The sequence below is a fragment of the Lepisosteus oculatus genome, unplaced genomic scaffold, assembly GCF_040954835.1.
Source record: "Lepisosteus oculatus isolate fLepOcu1 unplaced genomic scaffold, fLepOcu1.hap2 HAP2_SCAFFOLD_96, whole genome shotgun sequence".
Lineage (NCBI taxonomy): Eukaryota > Metazoa > Chordata > Actinopteri > Semionotiformes > Lepisosteidae > Lepisosteus > Lepisosteus oculatus.
The window spans coordinates 350,129-375,474 of record NW_027168432.1 but is presented as its reverse complement, the minus strand read 5'-3'; the positions used below and the strand labels follow the sequence as shown (position 1 = coordinate 375,474).

The 25,346-nt window shown below is 45.8% G+C and overlaps 8 non-coding genes across 8 annotated transcripts; 3 read left to right on the top strand and 5 right to left on the bottom strand.

The window, feature by feature from the left end:
• The first annotated feature begins 1,845 nt into the window (after positions 1-1,845).
• On the top strand, positions 1,846-1,987 carry LOC138237425 (U4 spliceosomal RNA). The gene has a single exon (XR_011188957.1). It is a non-coding gene; the product is annotated as a U4 spliceosomal RNA (small nuclear RNA).
• A 3,192-nt stretch (positions 1,988-5,179) lies between these two features.
• Positions 5,180-5,253, bottom strand: trnat-agu (transfer RNA threonine (anticodon AGU)). The gene has a single exon. It is a non-coding gene; the product is annotated as a tRNA-Thr (tRNA).
• A 1,550-nt stretch (positions 5,254-6,803) lies between these two features.
• trnav-cac (transfer RNA valine (anticodon CAC)) lies at positions 6,804-6,876 on the bottom strand. The gene has a single exon. It is a non-coding gene; the product is annotated as a tRNA-Val (tRNA).
• A 442-nt stretch (positions 6,877-7,318) lies between these two features.
• On the bottom strand, positions 7,319-7,390 carry trnae-uuc (transfer RNA glutamic acid (anticodon UUC)). The gene has a single exon. It is a non-coding gene; the product is annotated as a tRNA-Glu (tRNA).
• A 201-nt stretch (positions 7,391-7,591) lies between these two features.
• trnah-gug (transfer RNA histidin (anticodon GUG)) lies at positions 7,592-7,663 on the top strand. Its single transcript has one exon. It is a non-coding gene; the product is annotated as a tRNA-His (tRNA).
• Positions 7,664-8,237: 574 nt separating this feature from the next.
• Positions 8,238-8,310, bottom strand: trnav-aac (transfer RNA valine (anticodon AAC)). Its single transcript has one exon. It is a non-coding gene; the product is annotated as a tRNA-Val (tRNA).
• A 5,335-nt stretch (positions 8,311-13,645) lies between these two features.
• trnas-gcu (transfer RNA serine (anticodon GCU)) lies at positions 13,646-13,727 on the top strand. Its single transcript has one exon. It is a non-coding gene; the product is annotated as a tRNA-Ser (tRNA).
• A 9,201-nt stretch (positions 13,728-22,928) lies between these two features.
• Positions 22,929-23,000, bottom strand: trnag-ucc (transfer RNA glycine (anticodon UCC)). The gene has a single exon. It is a non-coding gene; the product is annotated as a tRNA-Gly (tRNA).
• Between the last annotated feature and the right edge of the window lie 2,346 nt (positions 23,001-25,346).

The window sequence follows — 25,346 nt, the reverse complement described above, 5'->3', positions numbered from 1 at the left end:
TCTTACTTTTTGATGACATAACACCCAAAGGGGCTTCTTTGGAGCTGGATTCCAACCAGCATCCTAAAGTTTCTTGGCGGTATCCTTTACAGTACTCTGTTCGGTCGACAAGGGACAGAAGGGGGCAGCTTTCCTCACACATACAGTGCAATGTACTGTAGTGTTCCCCTTCATTGAATTCGCAGTTCTGCATCAGACATCTAACTCGTTTCCTTAGCTTGGATTTAAGCCACGAAGCAGGCTTCTACTGTATAAACGTCTAGAGGAATCACAAACTATTTGAGAGGCCACCATCCCAGGGGGAACTTACAAAGTCTATCCCTAAGCACCTAGCGCAGTCTCTCAAGAGACTGTCAAAAATCGCTTTCTCCGTTTGCGTTGCAAGTAAGTGGAAACGCGGTCTCAACCCAGAGCCACTTGGCAGCAGCGGCACGTAAATACTGTTACTGTCACTGCTCGATACCGACGTTAGCCTACTATACCATGTTCAGCCACCGCTAGAAAATGTACAGCTCTAGATCTGGAGCAAACAACAGGAGGGCCAACGTCACACATGTCAGACATGGAAACCGACGAGGATGGGATTCAAACCCATGCGTGCAGAGCACAATGGATTAGCAGTCCATCGCCTTGACCACTCGGCCACTTCGTCAACAAAACTGGGTTGTCCCAACTGGGTTGGCACACTCCAGATGATCTTTTTCTTTTTTTTCCCTTGTACTCGAGGGTCATTTTCCTGTTCCACATGCGATTTCAACATTTTCCTTGGGAGATGTCAAGCCAGCAAGCCACTGCTGTAGTTCAGTGGCCAGTGTGGAGTTCAGTGGCCCTGTTGTACACAGAAAGCACATTGAGCTCCTTGCACATGAAAAGTTCCAGATAAAAGCCATTTGTCATCCTTTCTCTTGGTGTCGATGTTGCTATTGTATGTAAAGGTGGCAACTTGCTCAGCGAGCAGGCGGAGCACACACCGAATGCAGATGTGTCTGAGTGGTGTGTCCAAGTGGCTGCAAAAGGACAGCACTCCCGGGGCTGTTTCAATGTAACAGATTTACTCCAGGGAAAGGCAGCATTGAGAGTAGCTCAAGCTTTCAGCACCCGTATCGGACTGCGTGTATGCAGACACCGCTCAGAATCCCCTGTAAGATTCTCCCTCAATTCCGTTTTGCAGTGCTTTAGCTCTTTCAGAAGGCTTCGCTTTGCTAGTCACAATCCAAGGCTTGTGACAGCATTTGAAAATATTCACCACTGCGTTGGCTGGGAATCAAACCTGGGTCAACTGCATGGAAGGCAGCTATGCTCACCACTATACCACCAACGCTCAAATGAGTTGCATGGCCAGATGGACTGTTTCCTCCAGCGGTATAGTATTGCAGTTAGACAGCAAGATGCCTGCAAGACTATGTCACGCTAAACGCCACAGATTGTGTTTGTCCGTTCGTGTCAGTCGTCCTGCAGTCACGGGAAGTGGGACACAAACATGCTGCAATGCTTTCAAGACGTTAGGATTTGTTTGTGCAACATCCGAGAAGAGTACTTGTGGCTTGAATGTGAACTGTACGTGCCCGCCCCCTTTCCACTGTAGTGCATGAGTTCCTCCCGGCATGCCCTTCGTCATTGTTCTGTCATCTTGTATTTAAAGGGTTGTATTTCTGGTGCTGAAAATAAGCAACTGTTTTCTCACAACGGCCTTTGTTCCCGACGGAGCCCTTGTCTGTCATGAAATTCTTCAAAACCTCAAGCTAGAAGAAGAAGACGACAAATATGAAGCGTTACAGCAACGACATGCCATGAGACGATCGATAACAATTTCCATAGGATCCCTGCGGTTGCCTGGCAACCGTCAGCTTTGCGCAGTGGCAGTATCGTAGCCTGTGAGGTTTAGCCGAGGCGCGATTATTGCTAGTTGAAAACTTTTCCCAATACCCTGCTTCCGCCGGTTTGCAATACAATCGGCGAAAGCAATTTTTGACAGTCTCGTCAGAGACTGAGCAAGGTGTTTAAAGACAGATTTGGTCATGGTGACATCATGGTAGAAAGAAACGAGCTTGTTACGTCTCAACAGAAACGCTCTTTAGCTCTTTCAGCGTTATGCAGAGAACAGCGTCTGTCGAGATCACTTTTGAGTCAGCGCGAACCGCCGTGTGCTGTCAGTTTGATTTCATATTGCTCGTAGCGGCGCCCGGCTTTTGTCTGTCAAACGTTAGGTTGCGCTTCTTCATGCTGCATCGTCGGCATGAGTGGAGCTTTTTAAACGTCTGTACTTACTGCGCCCCATAAGAAATCGTTTGTCCCCGTTCAAAAGAGATTGTGCGATGTCCTGCAGCGTTCGCAAAGCAAACCTTTGACAGTTTGAAAAGAGGAATTTATTCTGCTTCCTGTGCGTGCAGTAGTTACAAAGTTGAACGCCTTTACACGATCTGCTGCAGTTTTCAGTGGGCGGGCGTTGTCAAATGGCTTGGAAAAACGCACTGTGTTTCGGCTCGGGAAACATCGTGAGCAGTGTCCTGCATGTTTTCTGTGTATAGCTGTCTTTTAACGCATACAGAATTCATTCGAAATCATTGATTTCTCCAATTAACAAGGGTCCCTTTTTGAACCTGCGAGAAGCATTCTTTCAATGTAACAGATTTACTCCGGGGAAAGGCAGCATGACATTGAGAGTAGCTCAAGCTTTCAGCACCCGTATCAGACTGCGTGTATGCAGACACCGCTCAGAATCCCCTGTAAGAGTTTGAGCAATCCAGCACTGAGCGTAAAAAGATGAGTCAAAGTAACGTCTAATCGGATTAGTTTCCTTAGAGCTGGTTCAGGGTTTGCTCAAGAGTTTACCTTTCACAGATGCACAAAGAAGAATGTTGGGGGTGCACGCTTCAAGGCGCCTTACAGCTGTAGGGAGTGTTTCGAGATGATTCGCGGCGTGTGCTCGTTCCCTTATACCGTACGCCCCGGGGTGCAGTGCTAGGATGATGTACAATACCGCTTGGGCACGTAACGGCGTTATATGCAAGTGCGGGACGTGAGGGTTTTCGTTTGTTCGTTTTGTTTTGCTCTGCTTTGCTTTGTTTTGCTTTCCATCGCGTTGGTAAGAGCGTAAATAAAAAGGCGATTCCTGCGTCTACCTCTAATGTAAGAGCTATTTCAAGTGCGGCGTGGTGCGGCTTTTGAAATGCTTGTGGGCATTTCTCTGTTGTTGATTCTTTTTGTGTGTGTAACAAAGTGGCATTTTCATGTCCGGACGGGGAGACTTTATCATTCCGACATGAAGCCACCCTTAAGTCCTCTGAGGCGTGTCTGTCTGCAAGGCTTGTATTTTGGAAATGTTTTTTTGAAACGGAGAACGACTTTGAAATAGGCTTCCGCCGGCGCCTCGCGATCCAGGTAAGAATGTAGCAAGAACGCAACGGCGGTGGGGCTTGCTGTAGTCGTGGCCGAGTGGTTAAAGCGATGGACTAGAAATCCATCCGCGAAATACCTCACCCATTTTGAATGGCTGCATCTGTACGTTCAGAATCAAACCCGCAGCTGTTGTTCGACTTTATTTCTTGACTAATTACAACTGAGTGTCGCACGAGCAGTTACGTAAACTTGTCTGGTATATTTGAACACAAATGCCGTTCTTCAATTAAAACTAACAGTACATTGTCAGGGACATTCAGTTCTATAAAAGCAAGAGACAGACAAGAGATTATTCTTCCTTTCATGTGGACTACGTGTTGACTTACTGATCGGAATAATTGAAAAGTTCGGGTTCATAGCCGATGCAGTGCGTGCTAATTAGAACAGCAACGCTGAGTTCTCAGCACCGTACTGAGCCCAGGTGTTTTTCTAAAGCTGTCAGGTGCAGTTCATTTACATGAAGGAAATCTCTTACTGGGTGCAATTACAATGCAGTAAGTAGCACAGACTACTTAGGGAGCAGCCCGATGCGTTTAAAAATGACCTGAGCCAGGTAGGAGTCGAACCTACAATCTCCTGATTCGTAATCAGACGCGTTATCCATTGCGCCACTGGACGTGGTGTGACACTGCAGGACTGTAACCCAGTGAGCTCAGCCCTGCAACTAGTAAAATATTACCCCCGGTCCATTCTTTTCCAAAAGTGAGAAACACCTGTTTTCTCCATGTTGTCTGTTTTAAAACCATATCTCTTTAAACCAAACCAAGAGTTTGTCTTTTGCACTGCTATTCTGATTCATTTCGATTTCAAAGAAAAAAAAAACATTACCTTCCAAAGCATCATAAAATTGTCCCTTCTTCCAGACTACTTCTCTCTTGTAGTAGTACAGCAGACCTTTCCAGGTGAGCAGATCACAGAGTCCGAAATGAGCTTCCTCCATCAAGCAAAGTACCTGAACATGACTCTGTCATCATAAAAGCGCCCCTGTAATATAGAAATTAAATCCGAAATCAAGAGGGCAGTTGCCTACTGAAATACAAGAAGTCATCAATTTTAACCTAGCAACACATTAAAGGCTGCATCTATACAAGTACGATTCTAGAAATGCTCACCAGATTACGTTTTAAGAAGGAACTGTGCCTCAGGTTCCGCCGAGATCTTAACTCGGATGGCAGGATTCAGAGTCCGGAGTGCGGACTGATGGCGCACGGAGGGTCCATATACTGTGGATCCCTCAGTGATCTTCCGCGTATTCAAACCGCCAGCGTGTGACTCCCCTGTCCCCGTGACCTCATTGCTCTGCTCTCTCCTCTGTGCAGCCGAGCCCGACTCACGGTAAAGTGAAAAAAAATATGCCCTCAACGTGAGATTTAGTCTGGAGCGAGGATAGATGTTACCTTTTTATCATTGAACAGGATGTATGTGATGTGGCGACTAGGTTCAATTTTGTATCCTCTTTAAAAGATTAAGGACTGGGGTGAGCGTGATTTACCAGCTAAGAACCCGACGTGCGCACCGTTTAAGCTGCATAGACTCGGTCGTTTAACTCTTCTCCATTAGTAGGGTTAAGGTTAAAGAAAAAAACATTGCTGACTTCTTTTTTTTTTGCCAGCCGCTAGCGCTGATTAGCAAGGTTTGTATTTCATGTTTTGCAAGTTGCATCCATTTTAAGAAAAACAAGTCGCGTTAAAGACAGGAAATGAATACTTGCATTTAATTAAGTCTAGCTGTAGGCGGTTGTCCATAACGACCAGTACTGTTCAAGAAGACAGAACAAAGAAGGCACCGCTGGGATTCGAACCCAGGATCTCCTGTTTACTAGACAGGCGCTTTAACCAACTAAGCCACAGCACCCCAGGAGCGTTGTCCTTTTGCAGCCACTTGGACACACCTTTAGAAAAACATTTTGTTAACAGGCATTCTGCCTCAGCCTAAACACCTATAGCTTGCAAAGCGCATGCTATTAGACAGGCACCTCTGCAAGACCTTAAGAGTCTCTTAAACTAGTGATAGTAAGGTGTTCCCAATGGGTGATGTTCGGCTTTCAAATCATCTCTCCGTGGAAGCGCCGAGATGCAGCTGTTTAAGGCTTAGAAGCAGCTGACTGTTTCACTACCTAGCTGATCACTGTCAGTCAGGGAGCTTAGAGGTGAAAAGCCTGTCTGAGAGACAATTCGCCGTCGATCAGTTCAATATGTTCCGTACCAGCTCGGCGCACCCGAGATCATCTTGGTAGCCATGTAGCTCAGATGAGTGAGAGCTTGTGTGTATTTACCACCGTGATTGGATGCCGGCCCTTCTCAGGTCACAGTAAACCTTCTGCTCAAAAAAAGTGAGGTAAAACCTCACTCTGCACAGTAAAACCTAAAAAAGTGAGGTTTTATTTAATCTCTGACCAAGGGAAACGTTTCATTTTTTCAAAGAAATGTTTGTTAAAAAATAAAGTCATAGTTCCATGGGATTCAATCATAGACCGTGTGACATGGAAGTCAGGAACCTAACCCACTAAAGCACTACAGAAACATTATCGACAGACAATGTACAGCGTGTACTATTCTTGTGTTGCGGTACATGAATATAATTATATCGTTATTAATTTCTAATTTATAACTTTATAAATTTATTAACGTTATTAATTAATTTCACGACGCACAGACAGAGCGTGGGGAGCTGCCGCCTGCAAACACGGCTCCAGGCAGGACTCCGCTCTGCAGGAGCCGCAGAGCAGAGGAGATGGGGGCAGCTTAGCTCCTGTGCAGAGACCTGAGCTGTTGTTGCTGCGGACGCTGTCTTTTCTGCACTCGGGGTAGGAGTGAATGTTGAGTTGCCCTTAGAAATGAAGCAAAGCACTTCAACGGCACGGGTGTGTGTGTGTGCGCCCTGGTGATTCTGGGAGACAGATCGAACCTGGGCTAAAAGAGAGGGGGCTTAGCCCTCTTCCATTTGCTACTTCAAAGTTGTACAACCCATTTGTATCTGCTAGGCGGCGCAGTCGTCGTGCACAAAGAACGCTTTGAAAAGCGTCAAAGGCAAGTCATTCTGAGTTGGTCGTTTGTGTTTTCCGTTCAGACGCGAAATGCTGAAATGATCTCTCGGCTCCTCGGTTGTCATTTCTGCTCCGTAAAGGAATCACAGCACGCGTCGGCTTCCAGCACGGTGGGTCGGGACACGATGCCGGGGGGTCGGAGAGAGCGATGTCTTCCTCGTTAGTATAGGACCTGTCACCTGTCCCCACCTGTCACGCGGGAGACAGGGGTACATCAGGACGCGCATTGAAGTGAAAGCAGGATGCGCTGCGACATGCACTGTGCAGATCCCGCCACACTAAGAGGTGAGTGGGTCTGTTCGATCACAGCGCTAGGCGAATCCCCAATCCCCTTTTGTGCGTGGCGACAAAAGAAATCTGTTTTCGCCCGGTTTCGAACCGGGGACCTTTCGCGTGTGAGGCGAACGTGATAACCACTACACTACGGAAACAGTGGTAAGACATGCCCAGCGGCCCAGTGCTGAGCTTCGCCAATGCGATTCAGCTGCTTCCAGTGCCTTTATTGGAGTGCGCTGATGGACCGTGCTCTCTCTCCAGAGACCAGCACGCCTGTCATGGACGGAGCAGGAAAGACGGCGCCACATTCTACAGCCCTCTCCACGCAATCGACGAAATCGGGCTACTGAAGTGGAGAAAATGGCCTCTCCAGAAAGTGCAAATATCATCTTGGAGAGTATAAATCCTGTTGCCGAAGGTCAGCCCTGTCTACCAGAGTGACCCTCCCACCTCCTGCAGCGATGGTCAGCTCGTCTCACACGCGAGAAGTTTCGGCTGGAAACAAGCGCCCCCTCTTCTCGCACGTTGAGTAGTTTTAATGCGGCTCCTTCGTACACAGTGCTGATTTTTTGGAAAGCAGGAGGCAAGATTGACACGTTCCCATACCGGGAGTCGAACCCGGGCCGCCTGGGTGAAAACCAGGAATCCTAACCGCTAGACCATATGGGAGTGCACAACCCTGCTGTTCCGGGCATCATGCAAGCAAACTACATAAATATGAGAAAACACGCAAGAGAGCTGTCACTCAGAGTGTCGAAGGGTCGATGTATACTGGGGCTCAGTTGAAATGCAACGTCAGGACTTTCCCGAATTATGTCACACGAAGAGAGCACAGCCTTTTCCGCCCTGCCACGTGTGTATCGGTAACTCGCCGTGATCGTATAGTGGTCAGTACTTTGTGTTGTGGCCGCAACAACCCCGGTTCGAATCCGGGTCACGGCAGAATAGGGGCGTCTGCTTTTACTACTTGCACGAATGAAGGCAAAAAAAAGCCAATTGATGTGAACGAACGGCGCTTTACAGAGGAGTACTGCCTGACTGGATCGTTGATGAACGACAGAGACCACTCCGACCTCTTCTCGGGTTTCTTCAATGACTTACTAAGGATCTTCTTCACATTCGCCCATGCAGGGGAAGCCAGTTACACCAAAGCAAACGCAGGAAAGTGCAATTCAAGCAGAGACCAGGAGGGACTTGTTTACACCGAGAGTGGTCGGAGAATGGAACAATGCGCCCAGCCCTGTTGCTGGAGCCGATTCTTGATGAGATCTTGGGCTCACTAAGAAGCCCCCGCTGGATGCTAATCTTTCTGTTGTTCTTGCAGGTCCTGCGCTGCTATTGAGCCGACAGAGCTCGTCCTGATCTGTCGGCACAGCCCAATTGCAAATGATCGGCTCCGCATACAGAAGGAACGTGCGTTTGGTACAAGAGTGCATGAAGGCACCGGAAATACATTGGGAACAAATGACCGGTCGCTCAATACCTCTGTGAAGTACAGGAGCGTGCAAAACGAGGCTGTTTCCGCCCGGTCTCGAACCGGGGACCTTTCGCGTGTTAGGCGAACGTGATAGCCGCTACACCACGGAAACCTGCAGGGACTGCTGCTGGTGTCTCGCTTGCGTTTCGGACTGAGAAAGGGACGCGTCACTTTAGGCAGGGGGCGCTGGAGAGAGGAACAAAGGGCGCGATGAAACAAAACACCGAAACCCGGGATCTTTAGATCTTCAGTCTAACGCTCTCCCAGCTGAGCTATTTCGGCGGTGCACAGAGCCCACAGCCACCTGCTCCAGCCTTCCTGTGTTGCGGCATGAGCGCACCAAGAGTAGCGGGAGAGTGTTGCAGGAACGTCACTCAGAAGGAAAGCCACCCAGGTGCGCCCTCTGAGATCTGTCCAGCGCATCTTCCTCGCATGGACTCCTGCCTGCGACGGGCAGGAAACAATTAGCAAGAACAGAACAACACCCCATGGGTGTCTCATGACCACACCTTAGGTTGTGACACGTGCAGGTGTGAGGGGTTGCCGGGCTACTTTGGAGCAGAGCTTGGGCGGAGGGAGGGCGGGAAAGCAGACAAAGAGGTGACACCTCAAGGTCTGCACGATCACAGCTCTCCGCCGCCCCAGGCTTCCGCTCGATAAGCTGCTGGACACACCCGCCCCTCCTCACACAGACCGTGGAAAAGCCCCCGAGTCGGAGGGCTCTCTCTTCCTCCCAGGAGCTCTTGGACACGACGCACAGACAGGGTGCGGGGAGCCGCCGCCTGCAAACACGGCTCCAGGCAGGACTCCACTCCGTAGGAGCCGCAGAGCAGAGGAGATGGGGGCAGCTTAGCTCCTGTGCAGAGACCTGAGCTGCTGTTGCTGCAGACGCTGTCTTTTCTGCACTCGGGGTAGGAGTGAATGTTGAGTTGCCCTTAGAAATGAAGCAGAGTACTTCAACGGCACGGGTGTGTGTGTGTGCGTGCGCCCTGGTGATTCTGGGAGACAGATCGAACCTGGGCTAAAAGAGAGGAGGCTTAGCCCTCTTCCATTTGCTACTTCAAAGTTGTACAACCCATTTGTATCTGCTAGGCGGCGCAGTTGTCGTGCACAAAGAACGCTTTGAAAAGCGTCCAAAGCAAGTCATTCCGAGTTGGTCGTTTGTGTTTTCCGTTCAGACGCGAAATGCTGAAATGATCTCTCGGCTCCTCGGTTGTCATTTCTGCTCCGTAAAGGAATCACAGCACGCGTCGCCTTCCAGCACGCTGGGTCGGGACACGATGCCGGGGGTCGGAGCGTGTGATGTCTTCCTCGTTAGTATAGTGGCAAGTATCCCCGCCTGTCACGCAGGAGACGGGGTTCGATTCCCCGACGGGGAGTAGCTTTTCTTTTACCTCCTTAGAGAAAGGACTGCCTTTCACTTCTCTGTTTTCTAACACAGCGTCGTGCACCTTTTCATTGCTCTCGCTTTCAGAGCCTCCGCACGGCACACGACTCGACATCAGGAAGCACATTGAAGTGAAAGCAGGGAGCGCTGCGACATGCACTGTGCAGATCCCGCCACACTAAGAGGTGAGTGGGTCTGTTCGATGCACAAAGAACGCTTTGATAAGCGTCAAAGGCAAATCATTCTGAGTTGGTCGTTTGTGTTTTCCGTTCAGACGCGAAATGCTGAAATGATCTCTCGGCTCCTCGGTTGTCATTTCTGCTCCGTAAAGGAATCACAGCACGAGTCGGCTTCCAGCACGGTGGGTCGGGACACGATGCCGGGGGTCGGAGAGAGCGATGTCTTCCTCGTTAGTATAGGACCTGTCACGTGGACCTGTCACCTGTCCCCACCTGTCACGCGGGAGACCGGGGTACATCAGGACGCGCATTGAAGTGAAAGCAGGATGCGCTGCGACATGCACTGTGCAGATCCCGCCACACTAAGAGGTGAGTGGGTCTGTTCGATCACAGCACTAGGCGAATCCCCAATCCCCTTTTGTGCGTGGTGACAGAAGAAGTCTGGTCTGTTTCCTCCCGGTTTCGATCCGGGGATCTTTCGTGTGTGAGGCAAACGTGATAACCACTACACTACGGAAACTGTGGTCAGATGTGCCCAGCGGCCCAGCGCTGAGCTTCACCAATGCGATTCAGCTGCTTCCAGTGCCTTTATTGGGGTGCGCTGATGGACCGTGCTCTCTCTCCAGAGACCAGCACGCCTGTCATGGACGGAGCAGGAAAGACGGCGCCACATTCTACAGCCCTCTCCACGCAATCGACGAAATCGGGCTACTGAAGTGGAGAAAATCGCCTCTCCAGAAAGTGCAAATATCATCTTGGAGAGTATAAATCCTATTGCCGAAGGTAAGCCCCGCTAAGCCCCGGCGCAAAATAGGCAGGCAGGACCGCACTAAGCGTCAGAGCCGCCGTGAGCGCTACGGGGAAGGCAAGGGCTCAGGCAGAGTCTATCATAAGACTGGACGAAGGGAGTCGACTGCAGCCCGCCTGGCCAGGCTTGAACAAGCCCTGCCTGAGAGATCAGGACAGGGTAAACCTTCCGCAGCGAATGCCAGAAGTGTGAATGAGCTTAGGGGGACCACGCCCCTTCTCACTGGAGGAGGCGGGGATCCGTCCCAAGCCCCTCCCTCAGTCTATCTGATTGGGTGGGAGGGTTCCTGTCTGGAAGAAGGCTGTGACTCTGAGTTGGGCGCTGACCCCGCCCCTGAAGTCAAAGAAAAGGCAGGCTTCCTACAATTCTTAGGGAATCTCAGCCAGAAAGGCAAAGCAAGGCGTATTTATATCAAGGTTTCTCTTGAAAACGTCTTAGATAGAGAAGCACTGATTGACACTGGGGCTGAAATTAGTTTGATGTCAGCCGATCTACTCAGCGAGCTCAAACGAGTAGCGAAAGGAAAAGGCATCAGACTTAAGGTAGAACCGTGTAAGATAGATATTTCCAGCTATACCCAGGATCATGCCAGGATCACACACCGAGTGTGGGTGGCACTTAGGTTCGGGCCAATGAACGTGGTGCATCCTGTTTACATCTCTAGGTTAAAAACAGAGCCACTACTCATTGGCCAAGACCTGCTTGACAGGCTGGAGCCTCTGGTGGACTGCCAGCGTGGAAAATTGTGGGCTCAGGTCAAAAACCCTAAGCCTGTTGCACAGCAAAAAGGGGGATTCAGTGGTTATGCTGTGATCACACAGTGCCCACTGAACACTATAGCTGAGTTGGAGGTTCCTCCTGGTTCCTCTGGACGAGAATAAATGTCTCTTCTTGCTTTCCAAAACTACAGGGAAGTCCTGCCCAGGCCAGCACTCCCACGGTCTCCCAACTACAGGAGCAGTGCTCCGAGCAGCTGCTTGACCCGCCAGGTAAAGCACACCCCCTTTTCATCCCTGAAGAAGAGTGGATCTCCCTGTCCGGTAATGAATGGGAGTCCTTTCTGTGCACCCTGGTACCTCAGGGGGTCCAGGACTACCACCCCATGGTGGTGGGAGGGGGTCCAGGTGGCAGAAGTGCAGGTTGATGATGTAATTCTTAGCCTCAGCTCTGAGAAGTCCATAATCAGTGAAGGTCTGTTCGAGGACCTGTCGCGAAGCTGTCAGGTGACCCTGGTGACGCAGTCACAGGTTCTGTGGTGGGCACCCCCACCTCATAGGTCCATTTGGAGCAAAGGAAGCTGTGTAGCTTCCATCTCCATCGGAAAAAGGAAGTTTGCTCACTACTTCCAGGTAGCACCTCAGCTGACCCATTCGGTCTGCATTGGTGCAGACCTATTGGTTCGACTGGGCGCCCAGCTGGACACAGTAAACAGTGTGCTGTGGAAACGGGTGGACCCAGATGCCCACTCTCTAAGCGGTGACCCCGAGAACATTCGGTCAGGTCAGACGATTCCTCAGGCCTGCCAGGTAGTAAACGAATCGGACCTGATCGTTCCTGCGTCAACAGCAGGGTTTCCGGTACGCCTTGTCCTAAAGAAGGGACAGAGAATGGACGCTGAGATGGTTTTCTTCCAACCATCAGCTCAGTTTATCAGACTGAACCTAGCAGTCTGTTGAACCCCCAGACTGGAACGGAATGGCTGAGCCACCTGCCTGTTGGTGCAGAACATAGCAAAACAAGATGTCAAAATCCCTGCTCGCACTGACATGGGACTGGAATTGACAATAGTTTCTATGATTTCGAACTGGCCATCCCAGTACTGGGGCAGCTCCCTGGTCCCTTGGCTTCATAAAAGCGCCCCTGTAATAAAGAAATTAAATCCAAAATCAAGAGGGCAGTTGCCTACTGAAATACAAGAAGTCATCAATTTTAACCTAGCAACACATTAAAGGCTGCATCTATACAAGTACGATTCTAGAAATGCTCACCAGATTACGTTTTAAGAAGGAACTGCGCTTCAGGTTCTGCCGAGATCTTAACTCGGATGGCAGGATTCAGAGTCCGGAGTGCGGACTGATTGCGCACGGAGGGTCCATATACTGTGGATCCCTCAGTGATCTTCCGCGTGTTCAAACAGCCAGCGTGTGACTCCCCTGTCCCCGTGACCTCATTGCTCTGCTCTCTCCTCTGTGCAGCCGAGCCCGATTCACGGTAAAGTGAAAAAAAATATGCCCTCAACGTGAGATTTACTCTGGAGCGAGGATAGATGTTACCTTTTTATCATTGAACAGGATGTATGTGATGTGGCGACTAGGTTCAATTTTGTATCCTCTTTAAAAGATTAAGGACTGGGGTGAGCGTGATTTACCACCCTTTCAGCTAAGAACCCGACGTGCACACCGTTTAAGCTGCATAGACTCGGTCGTTTAACTCTTCTCCATTAGCAGGGTTAAGGTTAAAGAAAAAAAACATTGCTGACTTCTTTTTTTTTTGCCAGCTGCTAGCGCTGATTAGCAAGGTTTGTATTTCATGTTTTGCAAGTTGCATCCATTTTAAGAAAAACAAGTCGTGTTAAAGACAGGAAATGAATACTTGCATTTAATTAAGTCTAGCCGTAGGCGGTTATCCACTGGGATTCAGACCCAGGGCCTCCTGTTTACTAGACAGGCGCTTTAACCAACTAAGCCACAGCGCCCCGGGAGTGCTGTCCTTTTGCAGCCACTTGGACACACCACTCAGACACATCTGCATTCGGTGTGTGCTCCGCCTGCTCGCTGAGCAAGTTGCCACCTTTACATACAATAGCAACATCGACACCAAGAGAAAGGATGACAAATGGCTTTTATCTGGAACTTTTCATGTCCAAGGAGCTCAATGTGCTTTCTGTGTACAACAGGGCCACTGAACTCCACGCTGGCCACTGAACCACAGCAGTGGCTTGCTGGCTTGACATCTCCCAAGGAAAATGTTGAAATCGCATGTGGAACAGGAAAATGACCCTCGAGTACAAGGGAAAAAAAAGAAAAAGATCATCTGGAGCGCACCAACCCAGTTGGGACAGCCCAGTTTTGTTAATGAGGTGGCCGAGTGGTTAAGGCGATGGATTGCTAATCCATTGTGCTTTGCACGCATGGGTTCAAATCCCATCCTCGTTGGTTTCCATGTCTGTTTCCATTCTGTTTTTGATCCCTATTGCTCAATGCACAGTGAAAGCATTGCATACATGTGTCTGACAATGAGAAATGGGCCCCTGAGACAGTCATTTGCCTGTTTCACAAATGATCGTATTTTACTAGAGATTCTGTTTGGGATTCAGATGTGCATTCGGACAGCAATCCCTTTCAAGAAATGATACGTTCTGGATGAGGTCAAAGGTGCATCATTTGGACACTTTGTGGGCTTGAAATACAAAGAAAATCATGTTCTATGGTACAAGATAAATACAAAACTTAAGCTTTTATTATAATTAGATTTGTTTATAAAGCATAAGCAATCATTTATTACATTAATATGTGTAAAAATAACATTTTAGCATCATACGTTTAGTATATTTAGTCCCTAATGCTGAAAGAAATGATCATAGAACATGACTTCTAACCTTACCTGCGGTGTTTTTGATCCCTATTGCTCAATGCACAGTGAAAGCATTGCATACATGTGTCTGACAATGAGAAATGGGCCCCTGAGACAGTAATTTGCCTGTTTCACAAATGATCGTATTTTACTAGAGATTCTGTTTGGGATTCAGATGTGCATTCGGACAGCAATCCCTTTCAAGAAATGATACGTTCTGGATGAGGTCAAAGGTGCTGGAACACTGTATTTAGGATGTGTTTGCAGTTATTCTGTGTTTCTAGCTTCAACCCAGTGATATATATATATATATGCTCACTGATTTTTTGGTACATGCCCAGGGCAATAATCATTATGAGGATTTATTTCCATATGTGCTAGAGGTAGTGTTGTGAAATTCTTCAACACACTGGATCGCAGGTTTAAACCTGCACTCTTACTCCTCAAATACCAACAAATGCAGATATGTAGCAATCATATTGTAGCTGACACTCATTTGCCTGTTTCACAAATGATCATATTTTACTAGAGATTCTGTTTGGGATACGGATGTGCATTCTGACAACAATCTCTTTCAAAAAATGATTTTACCTTATCGCAGCTTTGCCCCTCTTGCCTCTTTGGAAAATATCTCCATCTTGTGGTCGTTGTTGGTAATGTCTAGACAATATCTCCATCTTGTGGTCATTGTTGGTAATGTCTTCTTATGCCCTTTTTTTATTTCAATTCTTTATTAGTTGATTCTAGAATCTCTACAATAGAGCTGAAAATATCAGTTTTGTAGCAGACAATATGACATTAGTTATAGTCCAATTAAGACTTTATTACCCTGTTTGTAACATAACAAATTAAAATTGATTAAAACTAAGTTTGGAACACCAGGGAACATAAAAAATGATTTTTAGGAAAACCATGAGGTTCTCTGTGTCCGATGCCTGCAAGGGGAGAAAGCTAGAATCCTTTGCTTTTTCAAAATTTGAAAATAAACATCATATAACAACAGCTTTCATTCCTAGGAGTGAAAAATAACCATTTTTGAAGACATTAGTTTCTAAAACACTACAATAAAGTTAAAAACATCCGTTTTATATTACTTTTAGTATTTTTAGTGAAATTAATCATTTATTGCACTATTTTTAATATAATCTCTAATTAAAAGTGAATAGAATTAAGTTTGGAGCAACAAGGAACACAAAAAAAAAAAGATTTTAAGGAAAAAAATGATGTCTTCTGTGCCAGGTGCCTGCAAGGGGAGAAAGCTAGAATCCTACCCAGGCTCCTGGAGCTCTGTCCTGGCTAAAGGAGGGTGAATCCATCCCATTCAAATCTCCATGAAAAAATGATATTTTTAAATTTGAAAAAAAAAAACATTATAGAACAACATCTCTTGGTCCACAGAGTGCAAAAATCCAACTTTGAAGAAAATCCATTGACTGATCCCGGAATCCTGAAGTTTCTTCGCATGATATCGGGCTTGCAACCACTTTCTGGAAAATGATGAAAAATGCCAAAAATGAAAAAAAAGTTATCAATTCTAGAGCCTAAGAGGAAAATAAGACAAATGTATATCTCCAAATAATTTTATGTGCTTCAGAAGAGCCCAGGAAAGTTTTTTGCATACATGAAACCACGCCCGTTTGCACGTAAGCAGACATGGTTGCACACACGACTGCATGAAAGCACGCGTGCATGCAAAATCATCCTGTTAAGCATTTGAAAAGCCGCACCACGGCGCACTTGAAATAGCTCTTACATTAGTGGTCGACACAGGAATCGCCTTTTTATTTATGCTCTTACCAACGCGATGGAAAGCAAAACAAAGCAAAGCAGAGCAAAACAAAACGAACAAACGCAAAACCCTCACGTCCCGCACTTGCATATAACGCCGTTACGTGCCCAAGCGGTATTGTACGTCATCCTAGCACTGCACCCCGGGGCGTACGGTATATGGGAATGAGCACACGCCACGAATCGTCTCAAATCACTCCCTACAGCTGTAAGGCGCCTTGAAGCGTGCACCCCCAACATTCTTCTTTGCGCATCTGTGAAAGGTAAACTCTTGAGCAAACTCTGAACCAGCTCTAAGGAAACTAATCCGAATTGATTACCTTTTTTTAGGATTCTAGCTTTCTCCCCTTGCAGGCATCGGGCACAGAGGACCTCGTGGTTTTCCTAAAAATCTTTTTTTTTTGTGTTCCTTGTTGTTCCAAACTTAATTTTAATCACTTTTAATTAGAGATTTTATTAAAAATAGTGCAATAAATGACTAATTTCACTAAAAATAATGTAATATAAAACTGATGTTTTTAACTTTATTGTAGTGTTTTAGAAACTACTATGTCTTCAAAAATGGTTATTTTTCACTCCTAGGAATGAAAGCTGTTGTTATATGATGTTTATTTTCAAATTTTGAAAAAATCAAAGGATTCTAGCTTTCTCCCCTTGCAGGCATTGGACACAGAGAACCTCATGGTTTTCCTAAAAATCATTTGTTATGTTCCCTGGTGTTCCAAACTTAGTTTTAATCAATTTTAATTTGTTATTATGTTAAAAACAGGGTAATAAGTTTCTAATTGGACTATAAATAATGTCATATTGTCTGCTATAAAACTGATGTTTTCATCTCCATTGTAGAGATTCTAGAATCAACTAATAGAGAATTAAAATAAATAAGGGCATAAGAAGACATTACCAACAACGACCACAAGATGGAGATGTTGTCTAGACATTACCAATAACGACCACAAGATGGAGATATTGTCCAAAGAGGCAAGAAGGGCAAAGCCGCGATAAGGAGATGCTGTCAGAATGCACATCCGGATCCCAAACAGAATCTCTAGTAAAATATGATCATTTGTGAAACAGGCAAATGAGTGTCAGCTACAATATGATTGCTACATATCTGCATTTGTTGGTTTTTAAGGAGTAAGAGTGCAGGCGGTTTAAACCTGCGATCCAGTGTGTTGAAGTATTTCACAACACTACCCCTAGCACATCAGGAAATAAATCCTCATAATGATTATAGCCCTGGGCATGTACCGAAAAATCAGTGAGCATATACATATATCGCTGTGTTGAAGCTAGAGACAGAATAAGTGCAAACACATCCTAAATACAGTGTTCCTGCACCTTGACCTCATCCAGAATGTATCGTTTTTTGAAAGCGATTGCTGTCAGAATGCACAACTGAATCCCAAACAGAATCTCTAGTCAAATATGATCATTTGTGAAACAGGCAAATGAGTCTCTCAGGTGCCCATTGCTCATTTTCAGACACATTTATGCAATACTTTCACCATGCGTTGAGCAATAGGGATTAAAGATACCAGAGGTAAGGTTTAAAAGTGATTCTGAGGTGCAACACATCAGCGAAACAGCTAGGCATCTGAAATGCGGGGTTTGAGAGCCCTTCAGGGAACACCGTACCCTAAAGGTACCAGAAGTCCACTAGTATAAGCATTAAGTCACTGTCAGCCCTGTTGCAATGTGATTGCTACATATCTTCATTTCTTTGGTTTTTAAGGAGTAAGAGTGCAGGGGGTCTAAATCTGCGATCCAGTGTGTTGAAGTATTTCACAACACTACCTGTAGCCCGTCTGGAAATAAATCCTCATTCTGATTATTGACCTGGGCATGTACCAATAAATCACTGAGTATATATATATATCACTGTGTTGAAGCTAGAGACCTGTATGTAATAATATGATGCTAAAATGTTATTTTCACATGTAAGAAAACCGGCTCAGGGACGCCAAATATGTAATGTTGCCATAGCAAAATTAAATGTAGTGGCTCTCTGAAGGCACCAGTTCTGTAGGGTTTGGGCATTTACTGAGACAATTATTAATTGTAGCAGTAAATCACAAAGTTGATTCTTTTGATGGCTTTAGAATCCAACCATGTGACATAACTCAAACAACGCGCACACACAGGTACTAATACACGAGGATACATTTATTAATACATAAAATATGCATGTAAACCTAACAGATCTTATCGAGAGGGTTATCAGAATACAAAAGATATATATTCAGTCAGTTACGAAGTGTTACACATATCAAGAGGACATACGTTCAGTATATCATTCATTAAGACCGTTTCGTTAATGAACTTGGTTATAACTTCTACATTAGATACTCAAACAAGTACATAACTCTTAGGAATTAAATTGATATCAACTGGTTGGGATAACAATTGAATTCTCGAGCTGTAATGCATTGAAGTTGAATACTCATCCAATCTTTGGGGATTCAGATCTTCCTGCGGGCACAAAGAAACAGTTGCAGGCTGTTGCTGTCCAATCCGCGCTCTCTGGCTCCGTGCCAGGCTGTGCTGTGCGGCTTGCGACGCTGCGCTGCTGATGCTCACTGTGGGCTTTAACTAGCAAAGTTTGTGCACAGGAGAAAAGATGACTGTGGGTCCCAGCAAGTCAGGAAGAGGACCGGTTCGTTTCTGATGAAGAGCTAGTTCTGAATAGTGATTCAGCTGTCCACAGTTCCGACCTGTTCACGAGGCCTGCTGCTGGTGCTAACCTCGGGTGGATCCTCTGGTTATTCTCTGGCAACCTCCGCTCTAGACTCTTAGAACAAAGGAAAGTTCTGGCACTCGGACACACTGGCCGTTCCGTGGTTGTCCGGGCTGAATCTCAGGATGGTCAGGAGGCGCGCTGCGAGAATGTCCTGCCCTTGGGAGCCTTCTGCTCCTGGGCCGCCCTGCCCTGGAATTCTCCTTTGAATTCCCTTTAGAATTGTCCACAGAATCCTCTGAATCCTCCCTTCTGAATCTTACTGAATCTCACAGGCTCTCTGTGTTGCCTGTTTTTACCTGGAGGAACTTCAGCTCATTGATTGGCTGAAAGTTCCATGGGCATCAGAGTCCCACGTGGGTTACTCGGCCCTACCAGTCCCTGATTGATTGATCAAGGTGAGATATGAGTCACTTAGTCCTGACACTTAGTAATGCAGTCCAGATGTCCAACTGGCACTCCCTAGACAGATAGGCGCCAATGGATGACCATTGATCATGATAGCCAGGCTTAGCTAAGTGCATCCCCCTTTGGGAGCTGTCCTAGGACCTTAAATCACCCTGCATGAATAGTCTCTCTGTGGCTGCACCACAGAGATGAACAGAGAAATGGGGCCTCATTTGGGAAGGCTCAGAACACTTAATTCTGCCTTATTAATAAGCCTCGCCGCTACACACATATATTAATATAATAAATGATTGCTTATGCTTTATAAACAAATCTAATTAAAATAAAAGCTTAAGTTTTGTATTTATCTTGTACCATAGAACATGATTTTCTTTGTATTTCAATCCCACAAAGTGTCCAAATGACGCACTACATGATATAAGGAAGATTATCACATGCATATCGGTATTATCTTTCTTACGAAAATGCATTCCTTTCATTACCTTTTACTTTTTAAAATGAACTCAAATTGTGTATAATGTAATAATTTAAGTAGAATAGATTCTAATAATATAATGATCCAGTGTGTTGCACTACTTCACTGCTTCACTGCTCTATGCCGTCAGGAAATAAATCCTCAGACTGCTTACTGCCCTGGGCATGTACCAATGAATTACAGGAGCACATCTATTTCTCACTGCGTTGAAGCAGGAGACACACAGTCTCTGCAAACACATCCTAGATACAGTGTTCCAGCACCTTTGACCTCATCCAGAACGTATCATTTCTTGAAAGGGATTGCTGTCCGAATGCACATCTGAATCCCAAACAGAATCTCTAGTAAAATACGATCATTTGTGAAACAGGCAAATGACTGTCTCAGGGGCCCATTCCTCATTGTCAGACATATGTATGCAATGCTTTCACCGTGCATTGAGCAATAGGGATTAAAAACACAGCAGGTAAGGTTAGATGTCATGTTCTATGATCATTTCTTTCAGCATTAGGGACTAAATATACTAAACGTATGATGCTAAAATGTTATTTTCACATATATTAATGTAATAAATGATTGCTTATGCTTTATAAATAAATCTAATTAAAATAAAAGCTTAAGTTTTGTATTTATCTTGTCCCATAGAACATGATTTTCTTTGTATTTCAAGCCCACAAAGTGTCCTTTGATCTCTATTCTGTGGTAATCCATGATGACCCCGTTCTTCAGGTGATTCATCATGTCCTCCCTCGCCTGTTGAGAGGCCACCTGATCTCTTCTGCCGTGGCGTGCTTCATACACGCCCTCTTGAAGTGAGCAGGAAGCTGATCAAAAGTATTCAGGCACATCTTGCACACCAGGGGAATCCTCGCGGGTTTCCTTTGAAAATAAATAATACCATCTGTGTATAGAAACAAGCTAAGACTGATTTCTTAAATTATCCTTAAAATTCTCTCTCATAGTTTGAGCATAATGATTTTATTGCATTTATATAAGAATTGCTCATTGCTCCTAAATAAATAATGGTCTCAGTCACAGACTTTCCAATAGAAGCCATTGTGGAGTTCAGCAACTGCAGGTCCAAGAAGTGGGGAAGGAATTTTAAAAGAGAAATTGAATTACAATACAGAAGGAATGGCTGAGGGTTCACTGAAATGTATAAATATACAAATTCCAAAGACTGAGTCCATATAGAAACAACTACTTTTCATTTTCAGTATAAGAAAAAAAAAACTATCTTCCAAAGCATCATAAAATTGTCCCTTCTTCCAGACCCTACTTCTCTCTTGTAGTAGTACAGCAGACCTTTCCAGGTGAGCAGATCACAGAGTCCGAAATGAGCTTCCTCCATCAAGCAAAGTACCTGAACATGACTCTGTCTTCATAAAAGCGCCCCTGTAATAAAGAAATTAAATCCAAAATCAAGAGGGCAGTTGCCTACTGAAATACAAGAAGTCATCAATTTTAACCTAGCAACACATTAAAGGCTGCATCTATACAAGTGCGATTCTAGAAATGCTCACCAGATTACGTTTTAAGAAGGAACTGCGCCACAGGTTCCGCCGAGATCTTAAATCGGATGGCAGGATTCAGAGTCCGGAGTGTGGACTGATGGCGAACGGAGGGTCCACATACTGTGGATCCCTCAGTGATCTTCCGCGTATTCAAACCGCCAGCGTGTGACTCCCCTGTCCCTGTGACCTCATTGCTCTGCTCTCTCCTCTGTGCAGCCGAGCCCGACTCACGGTAAAGTGAAAAAAAAGATGCCCTCAACGTGAGATTTACTCTGGAGCGAGGATAGATGTTACCTTTTTATCATTTAACAGGATGTATGTGATGTGGCGACTAGGTTCAATTTTGTATCCTCTTTAAAAGATTAAGGACTGGGGTGAGCGTGATTTACCACCCTTTCAGCTAAGAACCCGACTTGCGCACCGTTTAAGCTGCATAGACTCGGTCGTTTAACTCTTCTCCGTTAGCAGGGTTAAGGTTAAAGAAAAAAAAATAGCTGACTCCTTTTTTTTGCCAGCTGCTAGCGCTGATTAGCAAGGCTTGTGTTTCATGTTTTGCAAGTTGCATCCATTTTAAGAAAAACAAGTCGCGTTAAAGACAGGAAATGAATACTTGCATTTAATTAAGTCTAGCCGTAGGCGGGGATCTCCTGTTTACTAGACAGGCGCTTTAACCAACTAAGCCACGGGGCCCCAGGAGTGTTGTCCTTTTGCAGCCACTTGGACACACCACTCAGACACATCTGCATTCGGTGTGTGCTCCGCCTGCTCGCTGAGCAAGTTGCCACCTTTACATACAATAGCAACATCGACACCAAGAGAAAGGATGACAAATGGCTTTTATCTGGAACTTTTCATGTCCAAGGAGCTCAATGTGCTTTCTGTGTAAACAGGGCCACTGAACTCCACACTGGCCACTGAACCACAGCAGTGGCTTGCTGGCTTGACATCTCCCAAGGAAAATGTTGAAATCACATGTGGAACAGGAAAATGACCCTCGAGTATGTGGGGAAAAAAAGAAAAAGATCATCTGGAGCGCGCCAACCCATGTCCGGACAGCCCAGTTTCGTCGACAAGGTGGCTGAGTGGTTAAGGTGATGGACTGCTAATCCATTGTGCTCTGCAGGCATGGGTTCGAATCCCATTCTCATCGCTCTCCATGTCTGACACGTGTGCCTGTTCGACATCAGCCCTCCTGTTGTTTGCTCCGGTGCTAGAGCCGTACATTTTCTAGCAGTGGCTGAACATGGTATAGTAGGCCAACGTCGGTATCGAGCAGTGACAGTAACAGTACTTACTGCGCCCCATAAGAAATCGTTTGTCCCTGTTCAAAAGAGATTGTGCGATGTCCTGCGGCGTTCGTAAAGCAAACCTTTGACAGTTTGAAAAGAGGAATTTATTCTGCTTCCTGTGCGTGCAGTAGTTACAAAGTTGAACGTCTTTACACGATCTGCTGCAGTTTTCAGTGGGCGGGCTTTGTCAGATGGCTTGAAAAAACGCACTGTGTTTCGGCTCGGGAAACATCATGAGCAGTGTCCTGCATGTTTTCTGTGTATAGCTGTCTTTTAACGCATACAGAATTCATTCGAAATCATTGATTTCTCCAATTAACAAGGGTCCCTTTTTGAACCTGCGAGAAGCATTCTTTCAATGTAACAGATTTACTCCGGGGAAAGCCAGCACGACATTGAGAGTAGCTCAAGCTTTCAGCACCCGTATCGGACTGCGTGTATGCAGACACCGCTCAGAATCCCCTGTAAGATTCTCCCTCAATTCCGTTTTTCAGTGCTTTAGCTCTTTCAAAAGGCTTTGCTTTGCTAGTCACAATCCAAGGCTCATGACAGCATTTGAAAACATTCGCCACTGCATTGGCCGGGAATCGAACCCGGGTCAACTGCTTGGAAGGCAGCTATGCTCACCACTATACCACCAACGCACACCCACAGGAAGCCTGCAGGACACCACCAGAGAATGCTTTTTTTAATTTTTTTTTATTAAACATAGAATTTACAAATACAAATACAACAAGAGGATCAGAGTCATGTACAAGAGAAAAAAAACGCAGCAGAAAAAAGCATTTAACTACCAGAGGTAATTAAGTAATTATGTGATCAAATTGTATATTTTACACGTATCATATTTTCCTTGCTTTAATATTTCTCAATTATTTATAAACTTTAGTTTCAACATGCATGCGTTTCCTGTAAAAAATAAAACTCAGCACACAGTTTTTCTTTTAACAACATTTCGAGTACCTCTGGCATTCATGAAAAGCAAATAACTAACTCTAAGACTGTCTAAACTATTGAGTTTTTCAAAGAACCATGAAGAAAGATGTGAAGACGGGGGTTTGAATTTAATCCTTTCTGTAGGGGGTTTAGACTTCTAAGTCACAAGCTGGGGTTTATGGCAGGAAAGGGGGTTAACTGATAAGGATTGCAGATGCAAGCTAGGAACCCCCCTGGGTGTAATGTTAAACTGACCATTTGCCCAGAACATCGTAAACTGGCCAAATACCATGAACCCCCCTCTTTACCATCAGACCGAGTGACGTCAGAAACGGAGAAGAAAACACTATATAACCCAAAAGTTTGTAACAGTACGTGGAACAATACTTCGGTTTTGTTGTTTCTTGCGGGAAACAAGACTTCGGCTTTATTGTTCCTTGCATGCAATAAACTCATCTGTTTTACTTCATCTCGGGATCAAGAACCTTATTTCTTCTGTTACAACAAATTTGGCGTAGTCGGCGGATGCTCCAGAAGGCGCAGAACTTCCCATCGGCAGGAGAGACGGTCAGCGCGCACATAACTAAGAGGTAAGGACTCCTCTTTTATTTAAAAGTCCCGACTCTCTCTGACCGATTGGGAAATCTCTGCTCCCTGCGAGAATCGCCCGAGATGACGGAGTAAACGTGAGTTTCTGAATTCCTCTGGCCCGGGGAAGGCACCGGTGTATGTAATGGGTTGGTTGCTGTAAGCCCAGAATTTGGTCTGGCAGGGGTTCCGCGGTATTGTGTACAGGCGTTCGAAGCTGGTGTATGCCTTAATTGCGCGTGGAGTTTTTAACGGGTTTTGGACCCTTACCGTGAAGTTCAGGACTGGTGTGGGTCTTAATTGCACCCAGAGTTCTGAAGGTCAGAACTGGTTTGGGTCTTAATTGCACCCGGAGTTCTGAGGCTCAGAATCGGTGTGGGCCTTAATTGCGCCCGGGGTTCTAGAGCAAGTGGTGCATTAAATGCACGTAGTTCAGGACTGGTGTGGGTCTTAATTGCACCCGGAGTTCTGAAGGTCAGAACTGGTTTGGGTCTTAATTGCACCCGGAGTTCTGTGGCTCGGGATCGGTGTGGGCCTTAATTGCGCCCGGGGTTCTGGAGCTGAGTGGTGCATTAAATGCACGTATAATCCAGGATTGGTGTGGGCTTTAATTACGCCCGGGGTCCTGAGATTAGCTACGCCTTGATCGTGCACAGATTGGAGTGGCGTGGTTTCTGGCGTGGCGTGGTTTTTTTTTTTGTTTTAAAGGAAACAGGAGTAGAAGAGATATATGTATGTATGTTTTTGGTGTTTTCCTTGTTTGTGAAATACATATACACACGCACGACACTAACATAAACACACCTCATAATAAAGAGCAAAGCATTAAGTAGCAGGATTTAAAGGACGTTGAGACCCGAGAATCGCCCTGATTGAGCTCAGTGCGTAAGTCCACCCCGGGGCAAAAGCAGCGATGCTGGCATTCTGGGGATGGTGAATTACTGATCAAGAAAGGGGGTTTTCGAGGTCTCGTTTCTTACCTGTGAACAGTGCGGTGTAAGTCCTCTCTAAAGTCTCGGAGAGGCATTTAGATCTGGAGGTAACAGACGCCCTTGGCTGAATGAGTGCAGTAATGCACAGGTTTTTCCAAGTGAAAACATCCCCCTACTGAATGAGCTGTTACCTCACACACGACAAAAGTAAATCTTAAAGAGACCGAACATGTGCGCTAACTGATGGTTTGAGAAAGTGGTGGAAGGGTCCGTTTAAATATCGGAAAAGTGTAAGTTGACGGAAAAGAAGGAGAAAAATATGGAAAAAGCTGAGTTTGTCAGAGGGAATTTGGGGGCGAAGACGCCTGTAAAGAAAGCATATATGAGTATTGATTGGCAAAAGCACAAGCATGTAGCTCCCACCCTGGTGCACGGCCGGCACCAGTGGTGGCAGATACATGAGAAAAAAAAAAAAGAAATTGGGATGTGACTTAAAAGTGTGTTTACGGGGAAAACAAAAACCCGGAAGAAAAG